We start from the raw sequence: 13,314 nt of genomic DNA on the forward strand, positions 1-13,314 counted from the left end.
GAAGGTGCATGGGGAATGGAGAAGGGGACAGGGAGAATGGAGAAGGGGACAGGGGGAGAATGGAGAAGGGACAGGGCAGGAGAATGGGAGAAGGGACATGGTGGGAGAATGGAGAAGGGGACAGGAGGAGAATGGAGAAGGGGACAGGGGAGAATGGAGAAGGGGAAGGAGGGAGAATGAGAAGGGGACATGGGGAGAATGGAAAGGGACAGGGGAGAATGGGAGAAGGGACAGGGGGAGAATGGAGAAGGGGACAGGGGGAGAATGGAGAAGGGGACAGAGGGAGAATGGAGAAGGGGACAGGGGGAGAAGGAGGAGAAGGGACATGGGGAGGAATGGAGAAGGGGACAGGGGGAGAATGGAGAAGGGACATGGGAGAATGGAGAAGGGGACAGGGGAGAATGGAGAAGGGCAGGGAGATGGAGAAGGGGACAGGAGGAGAATGGAGAAGGGGACAGGGGGAGAATGGAGAAGGGGACAGGGGGAGAATGGAGAAGGGACAGGGGGAGAATGGAGAAGGGGGACAGGGGGAGAATGGGAAGGGGACAGAGGAGAAATGGAGAAGGGGACAGGGGAGAATGGAGAAGGGGACAAGGGGAGAATGGAGAAGGGAACAGGGGAGATGGAGAAGGGGACATGGGAGAATGGAGAAGGGGACAGGAGGAGAATGGAAGGGGACATGGGAGAAGTAGAAGGGAGAAGGGAAGAGGGGGAGAATGGAGAAGGGGACATGGGAGAATGGAGAAGGGGACAGGGGGAGAATGGAGAAGGGGACATGGGGAGAATGGAGAAGGGGACATGGGGAGAACGGAGAAGGGGACAGGAGGAGAATGGAGAAGGGGACAGGGGGAGAATGGAGAAGGGGACAGAGGGAGAATGGACATTAGTAGCATGTCTAATCCATTACATTATACTAAAAGCACACACCGTCACATCGAAATAGACCCAGTACAATCTGGTGTCAAAGTTACATGCAAAGGATCATAAGGGAAGGAAGTGTATATTGGGAGACATAACATCAATTAAAACATGTAAGAGGCGTCCAACATCAGAAGCTGCTATGCAATACTGTGGCTATTTGCTCCTTTGCGCTATAGGCTATATACAAAGGTAAGAATGAGCGGGAATAGGAAGGGGAATTTCCTACAAATGCCTTGGTTTTAGGGGAAACAATTATTCACTGAATCACCATGACAACTCCTTGTCTGTATGTTCTATCTCCTCTCCTCTCTCCCCCTCTCCTCTCCTCTCTCCTCTCCTCCTCTCTCCCTAATGCAATTCAGCTCTCTAAGTTATTTCTTCCTTCATCCCCGGGAAGACCACAATGAAACCATTTTACTCCGCTTGCTAAACGTCCGTCCGGGAAAATAAAGAAAAAAGCAAAGAGAAAACATTCAGGGAAACCAGCCGGTTTGAATGTTAAAATATGCCAATTTTATAGCCCTACAACTCCATGACAGAATAGCTTTCTCACAGCAAAATAGGTCGTTTTGATTTTCGGTATTTCATCAAGTCACAAAAACGAAACCCTGAAAATGCATTATTTGAGTAGCCTATAACACGAAACGAGCAGAGCTTTGCTCCCCACTAGAGCAAAGCGGCATATGGAGACGCAGACAGGTGGACTCGCAAAATCATTTACTAACACTGGAAGGTATTAACAACTATATAATAACTGTGTAACAACAATAAAAAACTCAATAAAACACTAGCAATGAACAGTAGCCTAGGATAGTAACAACAGCATAATAACATCCGTGATTATTATCGTTGATATAGCATGATTAACAGGCCCACCTGAAATTATAATACATACACGTCTCGAAAACAAATAGGGGCATATTTTACGCATGACTTGAATTTGATCGATACAAGAGTCCAACAACAGCCCAAAATCTATGAATCTAGTCAGAACTTGTGAACCATCATAATGGACAAGTGAAATCGGATACAGCAGGTCTGGACACGCGCCCATTTCAACCAGAGAGAATCACTTGAGTAGCGTTAAGCCTATACCAAGAGAAAGACTCCTCTCTCCTCTGGCACCCACATTAATGGCCTTATAATTTTGGGAATGTTTTGTTATGTGAACATTCAGTAGCCACAGGAGCTTCGGTAGACCTAGCGCATATAATTCTCAATCACAGCCGATGGTCAAGCACCCCAGTAACGCAGGGCACAGACAGGCCAGCGACAGGCAGACCATAGCTCAAGTAACAAGTACTCAATTTCACCATCACTAAACCCGGGACGGACACCAGAGATATTCAACCATGTGATTTCGTTCCCTGCACTAGAATAAAGGATCCCAATGCATGAGACCAGACTGCCCAACACAACCAGACATTTAACTTTGAGCTTTAAATTTCACTTAGCTCTCTCTCTCTCTATCTCTCTCTCTCTGTCCTCGACACTCAAATGAAAAGGCACGCGCATCACTGGACACCATGTCCAGCTTCAGCACCGAACACATCAGTGTCTCACTGCAAAGTAAAATATTCCATGCATATAATCAAACAGGCTACTGAGATGCATTTTATAGCTACATTAGCAGTAATTTCAGCCAAATGTCACCATGAACGTGTTCTAAGAACACTAGCTCTTAATATTCAAGTGTTGCCTGTGACTCACCTGCCTTGGCGAGATGCAAATTCCCCCATTCCATTCCCGGTATTTTCTTCAGAAAAAAGCTGGAGACAATATTTCTGTGCACTTTACTTTCAGTTGTAAATAGTCCTTGCAGATATCCTTATAGTGTATTACTTTGATTCGTTTCAGAACTACATTTCCCAACATAAAAATCTTTCAGCAGTTTCACTCCGTTCATATTTTCATATGTTTTTCCTCCGTTTTCTCCTCGGCTAGACTCCTCGGTCAGCGCTCTACGTTTGACGTTCTTCCCTTGCCTCTTCGTGAGGTCGCTCCACCACACACACGAGCTCTACCAGAGCGCGCTGCGCGGTCCCGGCTCCATATTCCGGAAWGCCAATAGATGTGAGAGTTACTAAGTAACCAAGTTCACACGCATCCTACATGAAAAAGAGAGGAGGACGCGGCTTTTTGCAAATGTCTTTCCCGAAAATAAGAAATGATCTCACTGCTGTACAGTGAGATGTTGATTCTTTGTTTATGCTTATGATTAAAATGCTGATCCAAGTCACGTGGGGTTGGCAGTGGCACGGGGCTTGTGTGGCATCACATGCGTCACACATTCTCAATGGATTCAAAAGGATTCTTAAAATAATGTTATTCTTCCCTTTCAGCCTATATGGATGCACACATGCTTATTTACCGTCTTGTGAATGCACCAATTTGTAAGTCGCTCTGGATAAGAGCGTCTGCTAAATGACTTAAATGTAAATGTAAATCAGAAATATAACTTGAGCTCCATTCAGTCGATTGTAGTTAATGCCACTGCCTCATATCTGAATGTTTCTGTTCTCTGATCAGTCTGTTTGTGCAGAAGTGATACTTGAATAAACTGCAATAATCACGAGGCAGCAAGACAAAAGCTTCAGCTGTCATGTTTGGATTTCAATATGTATTGTTTGGAATCCTCCAGGGAGTTCATTTGGAATGCCAAGCAGAGAGTTAGTTGGCTCACACAGTCGAGGCGGAAATGCATCACTATGGCCGATGTCACTTGCTCTATGGCATTTGATTGGATGGGATGTGTCTTTCAAGCCACTTGTGTGCAAAGATAGCAGCTTAGAATAGCTGTATACATCTACCCACCAGTCCCGGGAGGATTGTAGCAGTGTAATGCCAACATACTGTAAGAAATATGGCAAAATTCCACCATCAGTGGGCAAGGTGCTGGTGGCTATTGCTGTATTTCTTATACCTATCTGATCCTTTAAGATTGACATGAAGTCCCTTGGGGTGAGTAGAGGCTATGTCTTTTATTGGGGGATACATTCCACCTAGCCTATCAGTGGGCATGGTAAAGGTGATGACAGTAACCATAGGGACTCCATTTAAAACAGGCAGTGCAAGAAGTTCCCTCTCTCTTCAATCCTTTCTCTCTCTCTCTCTCATCTTCCTGACCAAGCGTTTGGTTCAGAGGCATGTAGGGTGAATTGCCCTTCAACCCCTGCTAGCATACTAATGGCTGGGGTGAGATGTCTTTACCTTGAACTGAAGTGGTTCACAATCCACCAACCTGAATATATACTAGTTACTGTGCAATGCTACATTTACATAGGATATAATTAGACTTAGCTGAAGCTTACACTGTGAGAGGAAAACACACAGCACCACACACACACATCACACACACCACACACACGCACACACCAGCCACACACACGCACACACACCAACACACACACACACAACACACCACCACCCACACGCAACACCCACACACACACACACACACACACACACACCACACACACACACCACACACACACACACACACACAACACACACACCACACACACACACACCACACCACACACACACACACACACACACACGACACACACACATGAGCTGTAAAGTGATGGAGAAAGCCCCAGACAGAGAGCAGTTGTCAGTCATTGCCCCTCCTCAGACAAGAGCTGTTATACACAGACAAACTCAGCAGCAGTCATTAGACCACAATTCCCACTACAAAGAATCAAATGGACTGGTCCCCAACTGATGGTGGTGAGGTGTAGGCTCACACCCTTCTCCAAATCCCAAGCAGCCACTTCACCCCAAGGCAATGTACAAGTAGTGGGTAGGATCAGTACAAGACGATGGGTGATAGACTTTGTCATGGCCGCTAACAACATGGTGGGCAACTCTACATGGCTTCTGTGCTTGGGTCTTTACTCCATTTCAGCATCGGCTGCACAGTGTGTTTTTTTTTTACATATTGGATAGCTGGCTAAAGACATTCTGTTTATGCAGATTAAACATTCATACATATGTTATGTACCAGTGTGGTTGAGAAGCAGTGGCGAGGCTGGTGGGAGGAGCTATAGGAGGACGGGCTCATTGGAATGGCTGGAATGGAAATAAGTGAACGTATCCAACAGGTTCATGTCTCTCCATTCCAGCCATTACAATCAGCCCGTCTCCTATAGCTCCTCCCAACAGCTTCTCTGTTGAGAAGGTATTTACAATTGATCTTAGTGTGGAATTGCTCACAACAACATTCCAGATATCCATCATTTAACGCAGCAAGGGCTAGGAAACGTAGACACTTATCCAAGCCCTGACATCCATGTAATCCCTTCCTATTAACCCAGGAATTTCAGAAGCTATATTGTAACATGTCCATACAGCTATTCCACAGTTCTAATTGAACATTATATAATTCTTCCAATCTTCCTCTCATTAGAGGGCGAATAGGCCTCAATCCCTTGTGAGCTCCATCTATCTAATCCCTGAACACCTCCTTCCCCAACTCTTTCTTATACTGTGAGGTCCGATCTATCTTATTCCCCTACCACTCCTCCTACCCAACCTTTCATTATACCCCTGTGAGTCCAATCTACTTATTCCCACCTACCCCTCCCTCCTACTCCAATCCCGTTTTCCATTATACGTCCCTGGAGTCCATCTAATCTATTCCCTACCCACTCCCTTCCTACCCAACCTTTCATTAACCCGCTGTGAGTCCATCTATCTATGCCTCTACCCACCCCCCTTCTACACTCTTTCATATACCCTGCTCTCCCTTATCTCTTCCCGCCTCCTAACTTCCTCCGCAACATTTCATTAGGCTATAAAACCCATGCATCCACTCTATCCTCCTCCCCTCATTTCCCACTCTTCTCCCTCCCTCCATCTCTCTCCTCCCCTCATTCTCTCCTCCTCCCACCCATTGCTCTTCCTCCCTCGCGCATGCGGGAATGCTGGTGCTGCCGCCTCTTAAGAAGGGATCTATTAGGCAGTTTTCTCCTGCCATGTCGCCACCAGATGCGTTCAACCACAAATGCACCGCCAATGTCAGCCACCCGACACTCCAGCTAGGGCCTTCACAGGTGGAGGAGAGATGGAGATAGTAAAGATACAAAACAACCCATCCGTTCATCTTGCGTTCTTCTCTCCTCTCCCCTCCTCCCTCAATCTCTCTCTCTCCTCAACTCATCTTCCGTCTTCTATCTCCCTCAATCTTTCCCTCCGTCAATCTCCTCCTTCCTCGCTTCCACTCATCTCTCTCTCTCCCTCACATTCTCTCTCCCTCAATCTCGCTACTCTCTCCTCAATCTCGCTTCTCCCTCAATTCTACTCTCCCTCAAATCTTCTCTCACTCAATCCTCAACTCTCTCCCTCAATCTCTCACCTCTCAACCTTCGTAAACTTTCTCACTCTCCCTCAATCTCATTCCCTCATTCTCCCTAATTCTCCCTCCTTAATTCTCTCTCTCCTCTCTCATCTCCTATCACCTCATCTCTTCTCCTCAATCTCTCTCCTCACATCCTCCTCTCCTCATTCTCCCCTCTCCTCTCTCCTCTCAGTATTGCTACCAAATGTAAATATTCCCTATCAACTAGCTGTTGCGTATGTCACTGTAACAGACATTAATATAGCCAGATGTATGCATAATCCATGAAACAAGTCCCTGACTTTTGTAATCTGTATAGTAAACTTGATTATATACAACCAGACTTGTATAAACAAATTAACATGTGGGTAATGGTCAAATACAAAATGAATAGAATATAATTACACCTTTCACATTTATGTCATTTAGCAGACTCTCTTATCCCAGATGTGAATACAAGTTAGTGCAGATAGTAGGTGGAACAACCACATATCACGCGCCAAAATTTCAGTGTCTTAAGGTCAAATTAGCATTAACTCCTCCATTTATAAGGTTCAAGTAGGAGGCATTACTCTGAATGTAAATGTTATGGCTAGGTTTGAGATAGGGCTTAAAACAAAAATATAAAGATTACGTTTTTTCACTGACATTTGAACATAGCAGCCTTTGGAATCAGAGGAAGATGTTTTACACCCGATCCACCATCATATCCACGATGCGAAAAGTAACAACCACTGAAGGTACAGTGCTCACGTTCTCCTGTGGCCGTTTCATGTCATCTCCCAATTCTCTAGACATGGATGGACATTGGTAATCCTGACTCCATATACAGTATCAAGGTGACCTGCATGGTCATGTCTAGTTGTTTCTAGCCCTAAGTAATTCTATCATATTCAGTTATTTCCTTCCTGGATCAAATCCTCAAATCATTGTGGGGTAGTGCCCGTTGGCAGAACCGAGTGCGGGTCTTCTCCACCCGGAAAAAAATTTGGTTGGTGTTAACAGTTACTTTCCTGAAATCTCTAAATTAGGTTTTTTATTAAGTGTTAATGTTAGTGTGATTGTTATCGTGTGTTAGGTATGTAAGTAAATTGTGTTTTGCTTATCTTTATTTTACTTATCTGGAGGAAGAATTGGTGGGGGTGGTGAGAAAAAGGAAGAAGAAGTGAGAACCAGTGAATGGGATTGAGGTTGCTTCGTAGTTGAATTTCTATGTTCCATCTTTAATTAACATCTGTCGATGGTAGGTGCTTCTGACAGTTTTGCTGGGGGTAAATAGTGGGGTGTGAATGCTAAGTTGTATTGACACTTTGGGGTTTTGGCTCTCGAAACTAAAAGGCTGGGCAGCTGAATGCAGGCGAGAAGAAACATATATTTGTAATTTTGAAAGTGTTTTGATGTACCCCGTCAAATTCCTGACATTACAATCACCCAATTGCAGAGAGGACAAACCAATTAAAACCAATTTATCAACACTTATTCTGGCACAAACTCGTAATTATATCGAAACAACACTGGACAAACCCATTAACAATCACACTAGGAACAACCATAACCAAACAAACTGGAACAAACCATTAACAACACGAACACTAGCGACAACCATCCTAACCAATATCAACCACACATGATACAAACCTATTAACAATAAACAATACAACTATAACACAACACTAAACAACACAATTAACATTACACATGCACAACAATACAACAATGTAAATCATATCTACACACAGAACAAACCATTTAAATACAACACTGAACACTGAACAACACATGAACAACCATTAACAAAAAAAGCACTTACTGGACACAAACCATTAACTAATACAACACTTTACTGGAAAACTCATTAACATATTCAACACTGACCAACATTTAACACTATTTTACTAACACGGACACCTAGTAACATACAACCTGAAACATCTATTAACAGAGTACAACACTTTCGTAACATTACTCATTAACAAAACACTGCTTACTGAATCTGCAAACCATTAAGAACGCGACAAAACCCACCCTACAACTGGAACAACCATTAACAATACAACACTGGAACAACCATAACAATACAACACAGCGACAAACCATTATACACAAACAACACACTGAACAAACCATTTAACAATACAACACTGGAACAACCATTAACTAAACAACAGCTTACTGACATCAACCATCACAATTTAGAAACCGGTAAACAACATCGTTAGCGCTAGGGTCAGATTTTTTATTTTTTCAACAATAACATACCAACGTAAACTGAAATTGTTCTCTGCCCAGATCGTAGAATATGTCATATAAGTTACAGATTAGGATAGAGAAACACTCAGTTTTCAAAACTGTCAAAAATTTGTCTGTGAGAATAGAATACTTTTCTGCAAGTGAAATCCTGAGAAAATCTTCGAGTGATTATATAATAAAATAAACTGTTTCCTGGCCTGTCTAACCTCCATTTAAAGGGGTATCAACAGATTCTTTTTCCAATGCGTCCTCAGGCTGTGACCAGCCTTTAGACATATTTCAGGCTTTTATTTTGAAAAATGAGTGAGATGTTTCAAACTAGCCAGGGCCTGCGAATAGTTCTGCGCAGGAAGGGGCTCCCCATTTTCCGTTTCTTCTTAAGAGTAGGTTATTGGTCCGTTGAATATGATTCGGTTATGTTGTTAAGACATCCTGAGGATTGATTATACATACATTTGAAACTTGTTTTACCATTTCGGAACTTTTTTGGATTGTTCAACGGAACCGGCTTTTGATTTTCTCTAAACACGCAACCAATGCGTTTGTTTGTGATAAAGTAATATTTACGAAACAAAAATAACATTTGTTGTGTAACTGGGAGTCTCTGAGTGGAACACCACAAGAAATTCTCAAAGTAGGCGATATATGATCTCTTTTCTTATTTCGGTGACCAAGCTAGCCAAGCTAATATAAGGCTAAACTTTTATAGCATTGAAAGCTAGACTCACAAAAGCTTGGATTCTTTCTAGTGTAATACAAATATATTTTCAAAATCTGACACGATAGTGGTTCATTACACAAGCTTAAGCTGTGTTATGTATTATTTCACTTGTGATTGCTGATTATAAATATTTTTAGTAATAGTTTTTAATCTGATACGTTGAAATTTCCATCTTCCTTCAGGACCGGAATGAAGCTGTAGTTTATTTTCATCATAGCGAAACCCCACATGGTTTTTTTTGTATAAAGTTAATATTTATCGAACAAAGAAAGATTTGTGTGGTAACTGGGAGTCTCGAGAGTGGAGGACGTCCGAAGATTATCTAAGGTAACGATTAATTTGATTGCTTTTCACACTTTCGTGACCATGCTAATTGGGGCTAGCTGATGTAGCATGAAAGCTACACTCACTTTTCTGTAAAATTATATTTCAAAATCTGACACTAGGTGGATTAACAACAACTAAGCCTGTGTTTTGGTATATTCACTTGTGAATGCATGATTATAAATATTTTTAGGAATATTTTTGAATTTGCGCCTGCAATCAGCGGTTGTTTAAAGTTAACCGTATTCGGTATCCGATTCAGAGAGGTTAACAAACAACATTCTTTTTTTTAAAAGAAAAAATGGTTCTCAAAGCAATTTCTCCCTTGAAGTGTGGTGACCGAAGCACACAATAAATGGGGTCTTGGGAATACAGACACAACTCGTCAACTATCTGGGCGATGAAGTAATAAATGACTAGGGGAATCAGACTAAACTCCTGTCAACAATAAATGAGTCTTGAATACAGACCACAACTCCTTGTCAACAATAATGTGAATCTGGGAATGCAGCTCACAATCCTGTCAACAAATGAGTCTAGCGGAATGCAGACCCACAACTCTGTCAACAATAATAATGAGTCTGGGAATGCAGCCCACAACTCCCGTCAACAATTGAGAATGAGTCCTGGGGAATACAGACCACAACTCCTTCCGCATGTCGAACAATAAATGAGTTCCGTGAATACAGACGCACACTCCCGTCAACAATAAAATGAGTCTGGGGAATACAGAGTCTCCCAACTCCTGCAACAGTATAATGGCTGTCTGGAATTACAGACCACAACTCCCTGTAAACAAAATAGGTCTGGGAATACAGACCACAACTCCCGTCAACAATAATGAGTCTGAATGCAGACCACAACCCTGTCATAGTCTGGATACACCACAACCCTGTCAACAATAAATGGGTCTGGGATACAGACCAACTCCTGTCACAATAAATGGGTCTGGGAATACAGACCCACAACTCCTGTCAACAATAAATTTCTGGGATACAGACACAACTTCCTCAACAATAAATGGTTCTGGGGCAATAACACAACTCCTGTCCATATAATGGTCTGGGAATACGACCAAAGCTCCTGTCAACAATAAATGAGGCTGGGGAATGCAGACCACAACTCCCATCAACAATAAATGAGGCTGGGGAATACAGACCTCAACTCTCAACTCTCCCCCCGCTGTCTTCCAGGCTCTGGTAAACAATGTGTTCCGGGAAGTCTACCTTGACGACATCCTGTTTTTTTCCCGGTCTGCCCAAGAACATGTTCTTCATGTCAGACAGGTCCTTCAGCGCCTCCTGGAGAACCAATTGTTTGTGAAAGCTGAGAAGTGTGAGTTCCACCGTTCTACAATCTCCTTTCTGGGATATGTCTTCACTGAGGGGAATGTCCAGCTGGATCCTGGAAAGGTGAAAGCAGTGGTGGATTGGCCCCAACCTACGTCCAGGGTGCAGTTGCAAAGTTTCCTGGGTTTTACTGCTGATTCATTTGGGGTTACAGCACTCTGGCGGCCCCCATTTCTACACTCACCTCTCCCAAAGTACCGTTCACATGCTCTCCAGCTGTTGACAGAGCCATTGTGGACCTGAAGCATCGGTTAACCACAACACCCATCCTCATCCATCCAGACCCGTCTCGTAAACTTGTGGTAGAGGTTGATGCTTCTGATGTTGGAGTGGGGGCCATTCTGTCCCAGCGATCTACCCAGGACCAAAGGCTTCATCCCTGTGCCTTCCTGTTCCATCGTCTCAATCCTGCAGAGAGGAACTACGATGTAGGAAACCGAGAACTCCTGGCGGTCAAGATGGCATTGGAAGAGTGAAGACACTGGCTGGAAGGAGCAGAACAGCCATTCCTGGTCTGGACCGACCGTAAAAATGTTGACTATCTCCGTACAGCCAAGCGCCTTAACTCCAGGCAGGCCCGATGGGCTCTCTTGTTTACAAGATTTAACTTCACCATTTCCTACCGCCCAGGGTCAAAGAATGTGAAGCCTGACGCCCTCTCCCGCCTATACAGTTCCTCTGCCACACCCTCAGTCTCCGAAACCATTCTCCCTACATCATGCCTTGCATGGTTGGGGTATTAAGACCCTGGTTCGCAAGGCACAACGTTCCCAACCTGGACCTGAAGGGGGCCCGGCTAACCGGCTCAGTCCGGTTCCGGGTCCTGGAATGGGCTCATTCCTCCAGGCTGACCTGTCATCCCGGGTCCCGCCGTACCCTAGCATTCCTCCGACAACAATTCTGCTGGCCCACAATGGTTCCTGACGTCTCTGCCTTTGTCGCCGCATGCACGGTGTGTGCCCAGAACAAGACTCCACGGCAAGCTCCTTCTGGCCTTCTTCAGCCACTACCAGTCCCTCATCATCCCTGGTCTCATAGCTCTCTGGACTTTGTCACTGGGCTACCCCTTCTGATGGTGGATCGGTTCTCAAATGCCGCTCATTTCATCCCACTCCCGAAACTTCCTTCTGCCAAGGAAACGGCCCAGCTCATGGTGCAGCACGTCTTCAGGATCCATGGACTCCCGGTGGATATGGTTTCTGACCGGGATCCTCAATTCTCGTTTCAGTTCTGGAAGGCGTTCTGCACCCTTATTGGGGTGTCGGCCAGCCTAGCTTCCGGATTCCATCCCCAGTCGAACGGCCAGTCGGAGTGAGCTAACCAGGACCTGGAGACCACCCTAAGATGCCTGGTCTCAACCAACCCCACTACCTGGAGCCGACAACTGGTTGGATGGACTGGGTGGAGTATACCCGGAACATCCTTCCCTGTTCAGCCATGGGACTCTCCCCTTTTGAGTGCTCCATGGGGAATCAACCTCCACTCTTCCCAGAACAAGAACCGGAAGTCAATGTACCCTCGGCCCAGATGTTCGTCCGCCGCTGTCGACGTACCTGGAGAAGAGCTCGGGTAGCACTTCTCAAGACCAACTCCAGGTATTGTCAACAAGCGGACCGCCGCCGGACAAAAGCTCCCCGCTACCACATTGGGCAGAGGGTTTGGCTGTCCACACGGGACCTGCCCCTTCGGGTAGAGTCCCGCAAACTGTCCCCTCATTTCATTGGTGCGATTCCCATCTCTAGAGTCCTTAGTTCCACTGCTGTCCATCTCTTGTTACCCCATACCCTACGTATTCACCCGAACGTTCCATGTGTCTAGAATTATGCCCGTGTCTCTCAGTCCTTTGTCTTCTGTCCCCAGACCCACCCTTGATGGCCATCCAACATACACAGTAAAATGTCTCCTGGGTGTTTGACCACGGGGCAGGGGTTTCCAGTACCTGGTTACCGGGGAGGGTTATGGCCCAGAGGAGAGATGCTGGGTTCCCGCTAGAGACATCCTGGATCCAGCCCTCATCGCCAGTGTATTTATCCCTGTGTTTCCTGTCTCTGTGCCAGTTCGTCTTGTATGTTATTCAAGTCAACCAGTGTGTTTTCCCATACTCCTGCTTCTATTCTCTTTTTGCTAGTCCTCACGGTTTTTACCCTTGCCTGTTTTCTGGACTCCGTACCCGCCTGCCTGACCATTCTGCCTGCCCTGACCTTGAACCACGACATGACATGTCTCACAGATTGTACCATCAACCACGACATGACATGACTCACAGATTGTTCCATCAACCACGACATGACATGTCTCACAGATTGTACCATCAACCCCAACATTTGCATTTTATTTATTTAACCTTTATTTAACTAGGCAAGTCAGTTAACCTCTACGGGATTGGTGTCCACCCCTGCCAGACGGTC

The 13,314-nt window shown here is 44.9% G+C and overlaps 1 protein-coding gene across 1 annotated transcript in view; it reads right to left on the minus strand.

Annotated features, from left to right (window-relative positions):
* Positions 1 to 2,894, minus strand: part of LOC112069201 (neuroligin-3-like) — a gene marked incomplete at its 3' end in the record, with an annotated part of 166,256 nt that extends 163,362 nt beyond the window's left edge. Inside the window, exon 1 of the mRNA XM_024136492.1 lies at positions 2,632 to 2,894. The remainder of the gene's footprint in view (positions 1 to 2,631) is intronic.
* Between the last annotated feature and the right edge of the window lie 10,420 nt (positions 2,895 to 13,314).

The sequence above is a fragment of the Salvelinus sp. IW2-2015 genome, unplaced genomic scaffold (genome assembly GCF_002910315.2).
Source record: "Salvelinus sp. IW2-2015 unplaced genomic scaffold, ASM291031v2 Un_scaffold930, whole genome shotgun sequence".
Classification (NCBI taxonomy): domain Eukaryota; kingdom Metazoa; phylum Chordata; class Actinopteri; order Salmoniformes; family Salmonidae; genus Salvelinus; species Salvelinus sp. IW2-2015.